The following is a 15144-nucleotide window of genomic DNA, read 5'->3' on the forward strand; positions in this document are numbered from 1 at the left end:
AATCTGAAGAGCACAAGACTGAGTTAATCATCTTATTCAACTCAGGGTACATCACTTGCAGTCCATTCCTTCTCATTTATTTCCTTTGGTTCAATAATTTACATCTGCATTTAACTTCTTTCTCTCATACCTTCCCATCAGATATTCTAACCTGAGTAATATTTTTCTTTGTTACTATTAGATATATTTTATTTTCTGAAATTTATATTCACTTATATAAATGTGTTTCTGGTATATATTTCATCAGATGACAGTTTTTATTCAGTAATTTATTTTTTGCTCTTTTAATGTGAAAATAACTTTAGTTAGCATATTTGTATATGATTTTCAAAGATACTAAAATATTTTACATGTAAATTGTTATAAATGATAATTAAAGTTATTTCTGATGTAGGAAATGTTTTTTTTATTCAGCATCTTATACAATCACAGCATACTTATCAAAACCAAGAAGTTACTGACACAGCAAAAGTATGGGAAAGATTTCATCAATATTTTTACTATTGCTCACAGAGCTCATATTTAAATACTATGTGCTTTGTAAACTCCTTTATGTAATCATAACAGATTCTCGGGATTTTATTTTTCCTTTTGCCTAATTTTTTTTCACTGTTCAAGGTTTATTTGGTGTTTTCATTGGCATGACACTTGAGTGGTTGGTTCTATCATCCATATGCAGATCTTACATTTCACATAATATTGCAATGCACACTACAGACACATATAATACACAAAATATCCTGTAGAACACTTATGCACAAGATATGAATAATGGACTTACACACTGGAGCCAGGATATGACTACCTGGAAACTCGTTAGTCTAGGCATGTTTGGTGAGCGTGCACAGGGGAGCAACCCAGCAGGCTCAAAGGGTAATCAAAGTTTATATACAGTTGGCAGTGTGTCTTGGAGACAGGGGGACTGTCATACTAACCAGGTTACCGCTACACAAGTACCACTTGGCAGCAGGGTAGAGTTGTGAGGACTGAGATTTTTTTTCCACAGACCACCTCAACACAGTTGTACTAAACAGCTCAAATGAGAAGTGTGTGGTCGCCATAGAAACTCTGTTGCAGCTTGGACAGTGAAGTGCTAGGACACTGGGAAGACTTTAGAATTGCAACTCCTTCTGGATTCCTCAAAGGGTATCTGCACTCTTCTTCAGATGGGCCTCTTCCTCAGGATTCAGTGTCACCTTCACAATATCTGAGATTCCATTTTGTCCCAGGATATATGGGACACTGAGGAAGACATCATCATTGATTCCATAGAGAGCCTTAATCATGGTGGAAGTGGGATGCACCCGCCTAAGGTTCTTCATTATGCTATTGGCCAAGTCTGTCACAGAGAAGCCAACGGCCCAGGATGTGTAACCTTTCAGCTTGATCACCTCATACGCATCACCTGCTTATGAACATCCTTCCACTGCTCCTTATCTGCATCAGTGACCAGTTCTGGGTTCAGAGACTTCAGGGAGACATCGGCAACGTTCATACGACTATATATAGGCACATTGGAGTCCGCCATGCTCTCCCAGGACCCATCCGTGACAGCTCATCAGGTGTACTCCCAGCCATTCTCCCATCAGGTAATGGAACCAAGCTGAATACAGATTGCAGCCACTTCCAATAACTCGACTGGTGGGAAAGCCACTGATTTTCCACTGTTTTTTTGACATAGGTCAAGATATCCACTGGATTTGAGACAACAAGCAGCTTTCAGTGCGAACTGTACTTCACAATGTTGGGAATGATGAACTTGAAGATGTTCACTTTTTGCCGGACCAGATTGAGCTGGCTCTCTCCCTCTTGCTGACAGGCCCCCACTGTGATAATGGCCAGCTTGGAGTTTGCAGTTACTGAATAGTCTTTGCTGGAGACAATTTTTGGTGTTCTAAGGAAAAGACTGCCATGCTGGAGTATGTTGACCTGATACTTCTTGTATTCTAATGCTAATTTGATCCCCCAAACCTGGTTGCTCCAGAGATAAGAGAATCCATACATGCTTCCATGGGTTAAGTGTCAAGAAAGTGTGTCCCTGAGGGCTTCCCAATTGGAGTTTAAAAACAGCCCAGATGAAATACAATAGATAGTAAGTAGTAAGTCAAGGTTATCTTTAAGAAAGTAGATTCTAACAACATAGAGGCTAGGTATCTGCCAATCTCTTGTACTGATTAAGGCTGTGAGTGTGTCTTTCATCCTAGAACTCAATAACCAAAGGCATGGTAGAAGCTCTGGGCTGAAGATTTAAATAATTTCTACAGCAGGGTCCTAGCTCTGAAACCCAGAAAATATTTGCAGCAAAATCATAGATGAAAAATTTCCTAACTCAAAGAAGAGATGGGTATAAACATATAAGAAATGTACAGAATACCAAGTAGTTTGGACCAGAAAAGAAAGTACCCTCACCAAATAATTATCAGAATACTAAACCTACAGAAGTAGGAAAAAATATTAAAAGCTGAAATAGGAAAACACCAAGTAACACATAAAGGTAGATCTATTGTAGTTACGTCTGACTTCTCAGTGCAGTCTCTAAAATCAAGAAAGGCATGGACACATAGGTTGCAGACAGATGCCAGCTCAGAATAAAACACCTAGCAAAGTTTTCAATAATTTTAGATGGAGAAAATAAGGTATTCCATAATAATGTCAAATTTAAACATTGTGTATCTACAAAAAAAAGCAAAACAAAAAACCCAAAATAACAAAAACAAAACAAACAATAACAACAATGCCTGTTAACCAAGTGGATACAAAAAACAGCATTCATCCTTTTGCTGGATAGAAGGAACACACCTCAATATCAAAACAGATAAATATAGATATTGCTTCAGGGTAAAGTGTTAGTAAAAGACATTCCAAACAAATATATCTAAGAAGCAAGCTGGTTTTAATGTCTTACCAAAATAGATTTCAAACAAAAGCTAATCATAAGAAAAACTAACCATATAAAGAAAAAAATCAGCCGCGATGATGTTTTAATTATTAACATCTATGCTACCAACTGCAAGGGCGCCCATATTTATAAATGAAACATCACTAAATCTTAAATCACAATTCAGGCTTTACACATCGATAATAAGAGACTTTAACACCCCACTTTCATCACCAGACAGGTCATTCAGACAAAACTAACAGAAATACTGTAGCTAACAGACATTATAAACCAATTGGACCTAACAGATTTTTACAAAACATTTCACCTAACACAAAAGAATATACCTTCTTTTTAGCACCTAATGACAATTTTGCCAAAATTGACCACATACTGGGATCAAAACACTTCTTGACAGTTAACAAAAACTGAAATAATTCCCTGCATCTTATCAGACCACCACAGAATAAATCTAGAGATCAATAAAACAGGAAACAACAAAAAAGCTTACAAACTTAAGGGAACTAAGGAGCTCTCAGGGTAAAAATTAGGTCAAGACAGAAATAAAGAAAAAGACTTTCTAGAATCCAATAAACAAATAAAATATTCAACCTTACTAAGCACAATGAAAATCATGCTTAAAGAAATGTTCACAGCACTAAGTACCTACATAAAAAAAATGAAGAGATCTCAGCAGCACACCTGAAAGGTCTAGATCAAAAAGAAGTTACCATATCTAAGCATAGTAGATGACAAGAAATAATCAAACTGAGGGCAAATTATGTTATGGCAAAGGTGGGACAGAATTTGTGGGAAGATCTATACAATGTCTTGTTCGATTTAGGCCTACTTTATAACTGACAGTACTATGGGTAAATAAGAACCAAATACTAGATACCCCAGAGACCTACAGTAAAACCAAGCATTATTGGTCTAAAAGAAAACAAAATCAATAAAAATGATTCCAAATTATATTCGGTTACACTCATAGATCAGTGGCTTATTGAGTCATCATCAGTGAGGCTTCCTTGGGCAGTAGACATGGTAGACAGGATCAGATGTAGTTAACCATAGAAAGAAATTACTCAGAGAAATAGAATCTAAATAGTAAATAGAGTCTAAATAATAGGTCTCCATCAAGTACCTCCTCTCAAAGCTCATGGAATCCCATGGAAAAGGAGGATGAGAGTGTAAGAGCTAAATGGGTTGGAGGAGAACAAGACCTTCTGAATCCAATAAGCAAGGTACATATGACTTTACAGAGACTGAAGCAGTAAGCACAGGGCTTACATTGGTCTACAACCTGTGCTCTGCATATGAATTATAAGCTATCAGTATTTTTATGGGAGTCCTTGTTGTGAGAATGATTGGGTCTGTACTCTTTTGCCTGCTCTTATGATGCTTTCCCTGTTTTGTTGCTCTGATATGATAGTTTTTGCTTCATCTTATATATTTTATTTTATTTTATTTTATTTTATTTTATTTTATTTTATTTTATTTTATTTTATTTTATTTTATTACGTTTGGTTGTTATCTCTTAGAATCCTGTTCTTTTCTAATGAGACAGAAAGGGAATCGATCTGGAAGGGTGGGGGAGGTAGATGGGAACTGGGAGGAATAGAGAGATAGGAAACTATAATCAGGATATAGTGATAGTGTATGATCAAATCTGTTTTTAAATAAATGAAAAAAAGGCAAAACCAAAAAATGTGATACAGATCTAAACAAAGAATTCTCAATAGAAGAAATCCAAATGGCCAAGAAGCACCTAAAGAAATGTACAACATCTTTAGCAATCAGGAAAATACAAGTCAAGACTACTTTGAGATTTTATCTTAAACCTGTCAGAATGGTTAAAGTTAACAGAAAACAAAATGAGAATTCATGCTGGCAAGGATGTGAGTAAGAGGTATGCCCATCCATTGCTGGCAGGAGTACAAACTTCTATAGCCATTATGGCTATAGCAGTGCCTCAAAAAGATGGGAATTGATCTAATTCAAGATGTAGGCATACAATTCTTGGGCATATACCAAAAAGATGCTTCATCCTACCACAAGGACACTTGCTCAACCATGTTCACTACTCTTCTATTCATGATAATCAGAAATTGGAAACAACTTAGATGTCCCTCAACAGAAGAACGAATAAAGAAAAATATGATACATTTATACAAGGGGATGTTACTCAGCTGCTGAAGAAAGTGACATCCAGTGAGTGCTCCACCTGGGGATCCATCCCATACATAGTCAACAAACCCATACACTACTGTGGATGCCAAGAAGTGCTTGCTGATAGGAGTCTGCTATAGCTGTCTCTTGAAAGGCTCTGCCAGAGCCTGAAAAATGTAGAGGAGGATACACACAGCCAACCATTGGACTGAGTACAGGGTCTCCAATGGAGGAGTTAGAGAAAGAACTGAGGGAGTTGAAGGGTTTTACAACCCCATAGGAAGAACAACAATATCAACCAACCAGATTCCCCAGAGCTCACAGGGACTGAACCACCAACCAGAGGTATACATGGAGGAACCCATAGCGCCAGCCACATATGTAGCAGAGGATGGCCTTGTTGGGCATCAATAGGAGGAGAGGCCTTTGGTCCTATGAAGGCTAGATACCTCAGTGTAGGGGAATGCCAGGGAGGTGAGGTGGGAGTGGGCAGGTGGGGGAGTGGGGGAGTACCCTCATATAAAAAGTCAGGGCTGGGATAGCAGGTTTCTGGAGGAGAAACTGAGAAAGGGTTAACATTTGAAATGTAAATAAATAAAATATCCAAAGAGGGAAAAAAATAAAGTGTCATCATGAAATTTGCAGGCAAATAGATGTAGCTAGGAAAAAATCATCCAGAGTAAGGTACTAAGACACAGAAAGATAAATATATATTCAGGTATATCTGGATATTAAACATTAAAATAATGATAACAAAGCTACAATCCATATACTCAGAGAGGTATGGCCCAGAGGAAGGGACTGCAGGGGCCACATAGATCTCCCTGGCATGGGGAAATAGACAATGGACAGGAGAGGAGTTGATTATAAGAACAGGAGGATCAGCTGGGATGGGAGATGGGATTGAGGGAGGAAATGTTGGGAAAAGGGTCTAGAGTTGAAGGTACTTTGAGGGATGGTATGGTAACCTAGTGCAGTGGAAACTTCTTATAATATACAAAGCCAATTGTAATAAAGTCTCCAAATAATGAGGAAGAAAGAACCCGTGCTCACCATCTCTTGTCACAAAGCTTCCAGTGCTAAAATGTTCCACTGAGCCTACCCCGTTCCAGGTCTACAGCACCAAAGAGCTGCCCCCAGTGGATTTCCATTCTCACTCACAGCCCTCATCTAGCTCCCCTTCCCCAATCCTTGATTCTCATATGTATATTTCTCATCACTACCCAACTTTCACTCAGTTCCCTCTCCTCATTCAACTCTGATGACTATTTTGTTTCCCCTTCTGTGTAGGATTCACACACTCTCTCTTGGGGTCTCCTTATTACCCAGTTTCTTTTGGTCTTTAGATTACAGCATGGTTGTCCTGCACTTTACGACTAATATCCAATTATAAGTAAGTACATATCACACATGCATTTCTCGATCTGAATTATCTCACTCGGATGATATTCTAAAGTTCCATTCATGTGCAAATTTCGTAATATCATTGTTTTTAATAGCTGAATAATATTTAGTTGTATAAATATACCACATTTACTTTATCAATTGTTTAGTTGAGGGACATATAGGTTGTTTCCAGTTTCTGATGTGGGGGTTTATTTCTGGGTTTTCAATTCTATTCCATTTAGCACCTGTCTGTTTTTATGCCAATATCATGCAGTTTTTCTTAAATTTGCTCTGTATATATCATGAAATCAGGGATAGTGATACCTCCAGAAGTTCTTTTATTGTTCAAGTTTGTTTTAGCTATCCTGTTTTGTTTTGTTTTTTTTTTTCATATGAAGTTGACAATGGCTTTTCCAAAGTCTGTAAAGAATTATGTTGGGATTTTGATGGATATTGAATTGACTCTATAGATTGCTTTTCCTAAGATGGGAATTTTGACTATGTTAATCCTACTGATCCATGAGCAGGAGAAAACATTTCATCTTTTGATATCTTCATCATTTTTGTTCTCCAGAGACTTGAAGTTCTTGTCATACATGTCTTAATTTCCTTCATTCGGGTTTTACCACGATATTTTATATTATTTGTGTAAAAAAAAAAGGGTGTTGTTTTGCCAATTTCTTTCTCATATTGTATATTATTTGGTTAAAGGAGAGATATTAATTATTTTTAGTTAATTTTTTATCCATCCACTTTGCTAATGGTGTTAATCAGCTGTAGGAGAACTGTGGTAGAATTTTGGAGGTCACTTCTGTATACTATCATATCATCTGCAAATAGCGGTACTATGTCATCTTTCTTTCCAATTTGTATCCCTCTAGCCTCCTTTGGTTCTCTCATTGGGGTAGCTAGAAACTCAAGAGCTATGTGGAGTATACAGGGAAAAAGTGGGCAACCGTGTCTTGTTCCTGATTTTAGTGAGATTTACTTAAGTTTTTTCCATTTAATTTAATGTTGACTATTGGCTTGCTGTATATTGCTTGTTTTATGTTAGGTATGCACAATATATCACTGATCTCTACAAGTCTTTTAGTATGAAAGAGTGTTGGATTTGTCAAAGGCCTTTTCAGCTTTTAGTGAAATAAGCATGTGATTATTTTCTTTGAATTTATTTATATGATGGATTAAATTGATGGATTTGCATATATTACACCATCTCTGCATCCTTGGGATGAAGCCTACTTTATCATGGTAAATGATATTCTTGATGTGTTCTTGGATTCAGTTTGTAAGCAATTTATTAATATTTTTGCATCAACATTCATAAGGGAAATTGCTCTGAAGTTTTCTTTGTTATGTCTTCATGTGGTTTAGGTATGAGGGTGACTGGCCTGATAGGATGAGTTTGATGATATTCTTCTAATTCTATTTTGTGGAATACTTTAAGCAGGAATCATATCAGCTCTTCTTTGAAAATCAGGTAGAGTTCCTCAGTAAAAGTCCTGTATATGTGGGTTTTTTTGTTTTTTTGTTTTGTTTTGTTGTTGTTGTTGTTTTGGTTGGGAGACGTTTAATGAATGCTTTTTTGCTTCTATATCTTTAGGGGTTATTGAACTGTTTAAATGGTTTACCTGATCTTGAATTAACTTTGGTAAGTTTTATCTTTCTAGAAGATCATCTGTTTCATTTTAATTTTTAATTTTGTAGAATTCAAGTTTTTGAAGTAAAACCTGATGATTATTTAAATTTCCTCAGTGTCTTATCTTAAGCCTTCCATTTTATTTCTGATTTTCTTAATTTGGATAATAACTCTCTGCCTTTTAGGAAGTCTGCCTAAGGGTTTTTCCATTGTGTTAATTTTCTCAAAGAATCAGCTCTTAGTTTTTTTTTTTTTTTGATTCTTTATATTGTTCAATTTGTTTCTAATTGATTGATTTTAGTCCTGAGATTGATTATTCCCTGGCATCTACTCCTCCTAAAGTAGATTCTTTTACTAGTAGTATATTTGCTTCTTTTTTCTAGAACGTTCAGGTGTACTTTTATATTACTAAAATGAGAATTCTCTAATTTCTTTATGAAGGTACTTGAGGCTATAAACTTTCCTCTTAGCACTTCTTTCATTATGCCCTATAAGTTTGGGCATTTTTTTTCATTTTCATTGAGTTCTAGTTAGTCTTTAATTTCTTTCTTATTTCTTCCCTGACCCAAAGATCACTGAGTGGATAGTTGTTCAGTTTCTGCGAGTATGTAGGCTTTCTGTTGTTGCTTATGTCCAGCTTTAATTCATGGGGTCTGATAAGATACAAAGAGTTATCTGAGTTCTTGTATCTGTTGAGAAGTGTTTTGTGAGTGACAACATGGTCATTTTTGTAGAAGATCCTCTGAAGTGCTGAGAAAAATGTACATTCTTTTGTGTTGGGGTAAAATGTTTTGTCGATATCAGTTAGGTCTTGATTAATAATCTCAGTTTCATTATTTTTCTGTTTAGTTTCTGTCACAAAGACCTGTCCATTGATGATAGTGGGATGCTGAAGTTTCCTACTATTATTGTGTGAGGTTTCAGGCATGATGTAAACTTTAGCAATGTTTTTGTTTTGTTTTTTTGTTTGTTTGTTTGTTCGTTTTTATGAATGTGAGTACCCTTGCATTTGACACAGAGATATACAGAATTGAGATTTCATCTTGGTGGATTTTTTCTTTGGTAAGTATGAAGTGTCCATCCCTATCTCATTTGAAAGTCTATTTCATTAGATTTTAGATTGGCTACTCCAGCTTGCTTCTTGAGTCCATTTGCTTGGAAACATTTTCCTAGCCTTTACTCTGAGGTAATGTCTGTCTTTATTGCTAAGGCATGCTTCTTGCATAAAACAGAGTGATGGATCCTCTTTTAGCATCCATTCTGTTAGCCTGTGTCTTTTGGGGGAGATTGAATCTATTTGTGTTGAGAGATATTAATGACCAATGATTGTTAATTCTTGTTCTTTTGATGTTGGTATGTGTGTGTTTGTGTGTGTGTGTGTATTTGTGTGAGTGTGTATTTGTGTGTGCTTCCCTTATTTTGTTTTCACTGATGTGAGATTATTATTTATTTACTGTGCTTTCTTGTGTATAGTTAATCTCCTTAGTTTTGAAATTTTGTTCATGTATTTTCTATAGGGCAGGATTTGTGGATAGATATTTTTGAGATTTGGTTTTGTCTTGGAACATATTGTTTTCTCCACCTATAATGATTAAAAGTTTTGGTGGGTATAGTAGCCTAGGTTGTCGTCTATTACATTTAAGGTTTATTCATTTTTTATTTATATGAGTACACTATAGCTGTCTTCAGACAGCACCAGAAGAGGACATCGAATCCCATTACAGATGGTTGTGAAACACCATGTGGTTGCAGGGAGTTGAACTCAGGACATCTGGAAGAGCAGTTAGAGCTCTTAACTGCTGAACCATCTCTCTAGCCGCATCTATGATTTCTTAGAAGCTATAAGACAACTGTCTAGACACTTGGAGCTTTTAGACTCTCTGTTGAGAAGATGTGTGTAATTCTGATAGGTCTGCCTTTGTTGTTTTTTTTTCCTTGCACCTTTTAATATTCTTTCTTTGTTATGTAGATTTTGTGTTTTGATTGTTATGTGAGAGAAGGATGTTCTTTTCTTGTACAATCTAATTGGTGTTCTGTAAGCCTCTCACATGTATTTGGGCAACTTTTTTTTTTAAGTTGGGGAAGCTTTCTTCTATGATTTTTGTTGAAAATATTTTCCAGTTATTGCAGCTGGGACACTTTACCTTCTTTTAGTCCTTCTATTATTCTTGTGTTAGGCTTTTTTCATACTATCCCAGATTTGCTCAATGTTTTGTGGCAGGATTTTTTAGATTTACATATTCTTTGACATGTCAATTTTTTCTATATTATCTTCTACTCCTGGGATTCTCTCTTCCAACTCTTGGAATCTATTGGTGATGATTGCATGTGTGTTGCTCCTGTTCTCCTTCCTCGGTTTTCCATCTCCAAGATTACCTCAGATTGTGTTTTCTCTATTGATTCTACTTCCATTCTCAGGTATTATACAGTTTTATTCATTTTTTTTTCTGATTTATACACATTTCCCTATGTTTCTTTAATGGATTTATTAATTTCTTCTTTAAAGGCCTCTATTTTTTTGACTGTATTTTTCTGTATTTCTTTTAGGGATTTATCCATTTCTTCTTTAAAGGCATCAATCTTTCTAATAATGTGAGAATTTAAGTCATTCATTTCTTGTGCTTTGGGTGTGATACAATATCCAGAGCTTGGTGTAGTGGGATAGATTTGCTCTAAAGGTGTGATGTTGACCTGTCTCTTGTTATTTGTGTTCTTATGCTGGCTTTTAGTCATCTGGTTATCCATAGATGTTCCTGCTACAGCAAGTATCAGGAAGGCAGCACTAATCTCAATAGTCCCCATGCTGCAGGCCTCCTCTATACAGCCTTGAACTGGCTGTTCTTGGTGTATAAGGCCTGGATGTTCCTTGTTTCGCAGGTTTGATGGAGGATGACAGAGCAGTGGTCAGACAATGTAGCTCTTGGGATAGCCCACAGCTAGCTCAGGACAGCTGAGTATGTCCTGGTGGAAGGGCAAAAGAAATGTAGGGAAGGAAATAAACTTGGTTTTTCCTTGTTTAGTAGGCCTGATGAAAGTCATAAGAGCAGTGGTGGAACTATAATCAGAATACAATATAGGAGAAAATAATCTATGTTGAATAAAGGGAGAAAAGAAACTCTCACAGGCAGAAACCCTTCTAAAACATTGTTATGCTGAAAAAAATATAAAAAATCATATGCAACTTTTTTAAAAACTAAAATGATTATAAATTGTATTTGGATCAATATGCAAATTGATTGTTCTGGGATGATAAACTACAAATAGTAGTTATGTTCTGAACTGAAGGCAGTTAGTTAGATTTATTTTCACTAAATAATCTTTATATTTCTAAATTTTATGATATATGTCTTGTACAAAAAAATGAAACATCTCAATAATAAAATATTAGCTCTGAAAAAAAACTTTTTTTATTTTCCTCTTACATTTCCTCCCTCTAAACTCTCTCATATACTTCTTGCTCTTTTATATATTTGTGTCTTCTTTTGGTATTAATTGTTGACATATATGCATATGTATGCCTAAATATATAAGTACAACCTGCTCAGTCTATAAAATGTTACTTGTATGCACTGACAATTTGGTGCTCCCCTGAGGAAGACTCTTTCTCTAGCTCTTAGCATTCTTAGTTGGCTATATTCTTTAACTGAGGTCTGAGGGTTCAGGAACATTCCCAGTTCCCATTAACATGTGTGCTAAATAGTTTTATGTCATTTTAACAAAAGCTAAAGTCTTATGAGAGGACATTAATTAAGAAAATGCCACATATGAGCTGGCTGAAGGCCAGTCTGAAAGGTATTTTCTTATCTAGTGATTGATGGGGGATGAACCAGCTCATTGGTGGGTAATGTCATCCCTGGAATGTTGGCCCTGGATTCTATAAGAAAGCAGGCTGAACATTCTATAAGGATTGAGTCAGTAAACAACAGTCCTCTTTGACCTCTACATTAGCTCCCACCTCCAGGTTCTGCCACTGCTTCAATTCCTGTCCTGACTTCCTTGATGATGAATTGTGATGTATAAGTGTAAGCCAAATAAGCCCTTTCCTCCCCAAGTTACTTTGCTCATAGTGTTTCACTGTAGCTCCCTAAGATACCATATGTACTGCTGTTGTCCTTGTTTAGCTTGCGTTTAGGAAGTCATGTTGGTGAGACTTTATTAGGACAGCTTTTGAATTGTGTAATGAATTTTAAAGGCAATTTGGTTTCCTGGAACAGCTTGCTTTCTTTCATTCACTTTTATTGATCATTAAAATCCATCTTGAAAATCTGAGTTCTATATTCAAAATGTGTGTTTTTTTTTGCAATAAAACTTATCTTCAACTTCTGGGAGGCAGCCAAGGGAAATAGCAATAGGTTATAATGTTTTGTGAGTCACTTGGAATCTATTTGTCAACAACTCAAAGGAGGTTTCTCATTCCTGAGACTGGGTATTTCCTCAGATAATCTATGCTCTTGGAGGAGTATATTATAGAATTTTTAGTTAATATAAAATATGTTTCCCCATGACTTTTAAAAATATCCTTAGTTATTTATCTCTTCCCTTCCTCTCATTCTCTATTGTCCTCCCTCCTCTCTTCCAAACTAAATCTCTCCAATTTCCCATTTTTCATTAGGATATAGCCTTTATAGTGCAATATACTTATCTTTATCCAGTTGAAAACCTAATTTTCTTTTATCTAAATTAGATTTAATAATGAGAAAATTCTTTTACAAGTAAATGAAAAGAATAGACTTAAAAAATAACTTGGTTCAAGTAAGGTATAGTGTCTGGGTAAAGAAATAATCTTAACAAAAACAACTACACTCACGAATATACAATGTAAAATGCTAAATATATAAACTATTTTAAATATTTAACTATGAAATACTTTAAAAACATTCAAAGATAAAAATTGTAGTAATTTTCTTTACCCAGTTTCTGGTATTGTAAAGAGTATTGTCTAACATGGATATGTTCTCAGAAGAAGGTAGCTCAGGTTTGATAGGAGAAATCTGAATCTGAGAGGTCATTTTCTAAGGTTTCCCAGAGCAAGATCTTTTTAGAACTACCCACATAACAATGTTCAAAGTGGTAGACTTTGGAACACACAACACCTAAATGGAAGGTCTTTACCAAACCTTTCCCCTCACAGTTCAGGTAATTGCACAAAAGAGGAAATGAAAACATAGGAGCCATTGTGGATAGATGGTACTAAGGAAACTGTCTCTTCCAGACACAAGAGTACTGATGAACATATGAACTCACAAAGATTGTGGCAGCAAGCACAGGGCCTGCAAAAGTTTCAGACATAGTGGTGTCCAAGCATTGAGAGGTGGAATTCTCATCTCTAACCAAGAAACTACTTGCAGAGGAAAAATTAGTTTTCTCCAATAGAGTATCACTGGATATATAAATCATTTAAAGGCAGACTTCGTGTCCATTAATAGATTTTCACTGTAAATTGAATCTTCACAGAAACTTTCTTCTTGTTTCATATTGCTTTGTGTGGTACTTTGTTGTTTGTTTTTACCTTACTAGTCTTTTGCTTGTATAATTTGGTTTACAATTTTGTGATTCTATGGATTTTTTTTTTGGTATATGTGTCTGTGTATTAGTGTGTGTTTCTGTATGGTTTTGTGTTTCATGTGTGTTATTTGTTTTTCTTTGTTTTGATTGTAGTTTATTCAATTTTTATTTGTCTGTGCTCTAATGAAAGAGAAAAAGGTGTAGAGTTAGATGAGTGTGGAAATAGGGAGGAGCTGGGAGGAGCTGGGAGGAGCTGGGAGGAGCTGGGAGGAACTGGGAGGAACAGGGGGAAGGGAAACTGTAGTTAGAATATATTTATGATATATTTTCTTTGTTTTTCTGTTTGTTTGTTTTTTGAGACAAGGTTTCTCTGGATAGCACTGGCCTTTCTGGAACTAGTTATGTAGATCAAGCTTGCTTGAACTCAGAGATTTCTCTGTTTCTCTTTCCCAAACCATGGGACTAAAGAATTGGACCAATATATAAATATTCCATGAATAAATATTTATTGAAAATAATTTATTTTCCAAAAATAACTACCTAGATAGAGTCCTTCTTTTCCCGGTAGAATAGATTTTTGAGGTGATATCTTTTCCTTATAATTGAAAAATTTATTGAATTTAGGGACTGTACCCAAATCTGAATTTTTAAGATACATTTAAAAGTGTCTAATAGTATATGTTCTCTCTCTCTCTCTCTCTCTCTCTCTCTCTCTCTCTCTCTCTCTCTCTCTTCTCTCTCTCTCTCTCTTTCTCTCTTTCTCTCAAGTTTTATGACACAGTGTTTTTCCATGTAGCCCTCACTGTCCTGGAAATCACTCTGTAAACCAGGCTGGTCTTGAACTCAGAGATCCACCTGCCTCTACCTCCCAAGTGCTAGGATTAAAGACAAAGATGCGGCCATGACTGCCCAACTTGTTTTCTCTTGATAGAAATGGTTCATACCATGTTTACTTAATTCTTATATGACAGTAAATTTCTTGTTTCATAAAGAGATAACAGACTGTTTCAAATAGGAATAATGTGACATGGCTAGACAGTACAGAGGTTCCCCGATTTTGTATTCTTGCTAAGGTCATTTTAGGTTTAACTGGAATTTTATCTCCTTGATGGAGAATCCAATGGAAAACTATCCAGCTCTTTGGGTTTCTCTTCCATGAACCAAAGCCCAGGATGTTCTAGCTAACTTATCTTAGTTCTGTAAAACTGCCTGTTTTGTGGATCCCCCTTCAGCTGTTTATTTCAGCATCTGTTAAACTGGTTGTTTCAAACTGCTTACTTTTGCAAAAGGTATGATTTAAAAATCCCTCCTAAATTGGGGCTGTCTCTGGACCTCCTTTTCCTCAGGCTCTTCTCCATTTTGCTCCTGCAGTTCTTTCAGATGGGAACAATTCTTGGTCAGAGTTTTTGACTGAGGGATGGGAACCCCATTCCTCCACTTGATGCCCCAACTTTCTACTGGAGGTAGGCTCTACAAGTTCCCTCTCCCCACTGTTGGACATTTCATCTAAGGTCCCTCCCTTTGCAAACTGAGAGTCTCTCACCTCCCAGGTCTAGAAGGGAGAGAG

At 36.0% G+C, this 15144-nt stretch overlaps 1 pseudogene; it reads right to left on the reverse strand.

Annotated features, from left to right (window-relative positions):
• Positions 1-1112: 1112 nt before the first annotated feature.
• On the reverse strand, positions 1113-2004 carry LOC114627886 (annotated as a pseudogene).
• Positions 2005-15144: the final 13140 nt, after the last annotated feature.

Source organism: Grammomys surdaster, unplaced genomic scaffold (genome assembly GCF_004785775.1).
Source record: "Grammomys surdaster isolate TR1022 unplaced genomic scaffold, NIH_TR_1.0 61, whole genome shotgun sequence".
In the NCBI taxonomy this organism is placed as follows: domain Eukaryota; kingdom Metazoa; phylum Chordata; class Mammalia; order Rodentia; family Muridae; genus Grammomys; species Grammomys surdaster.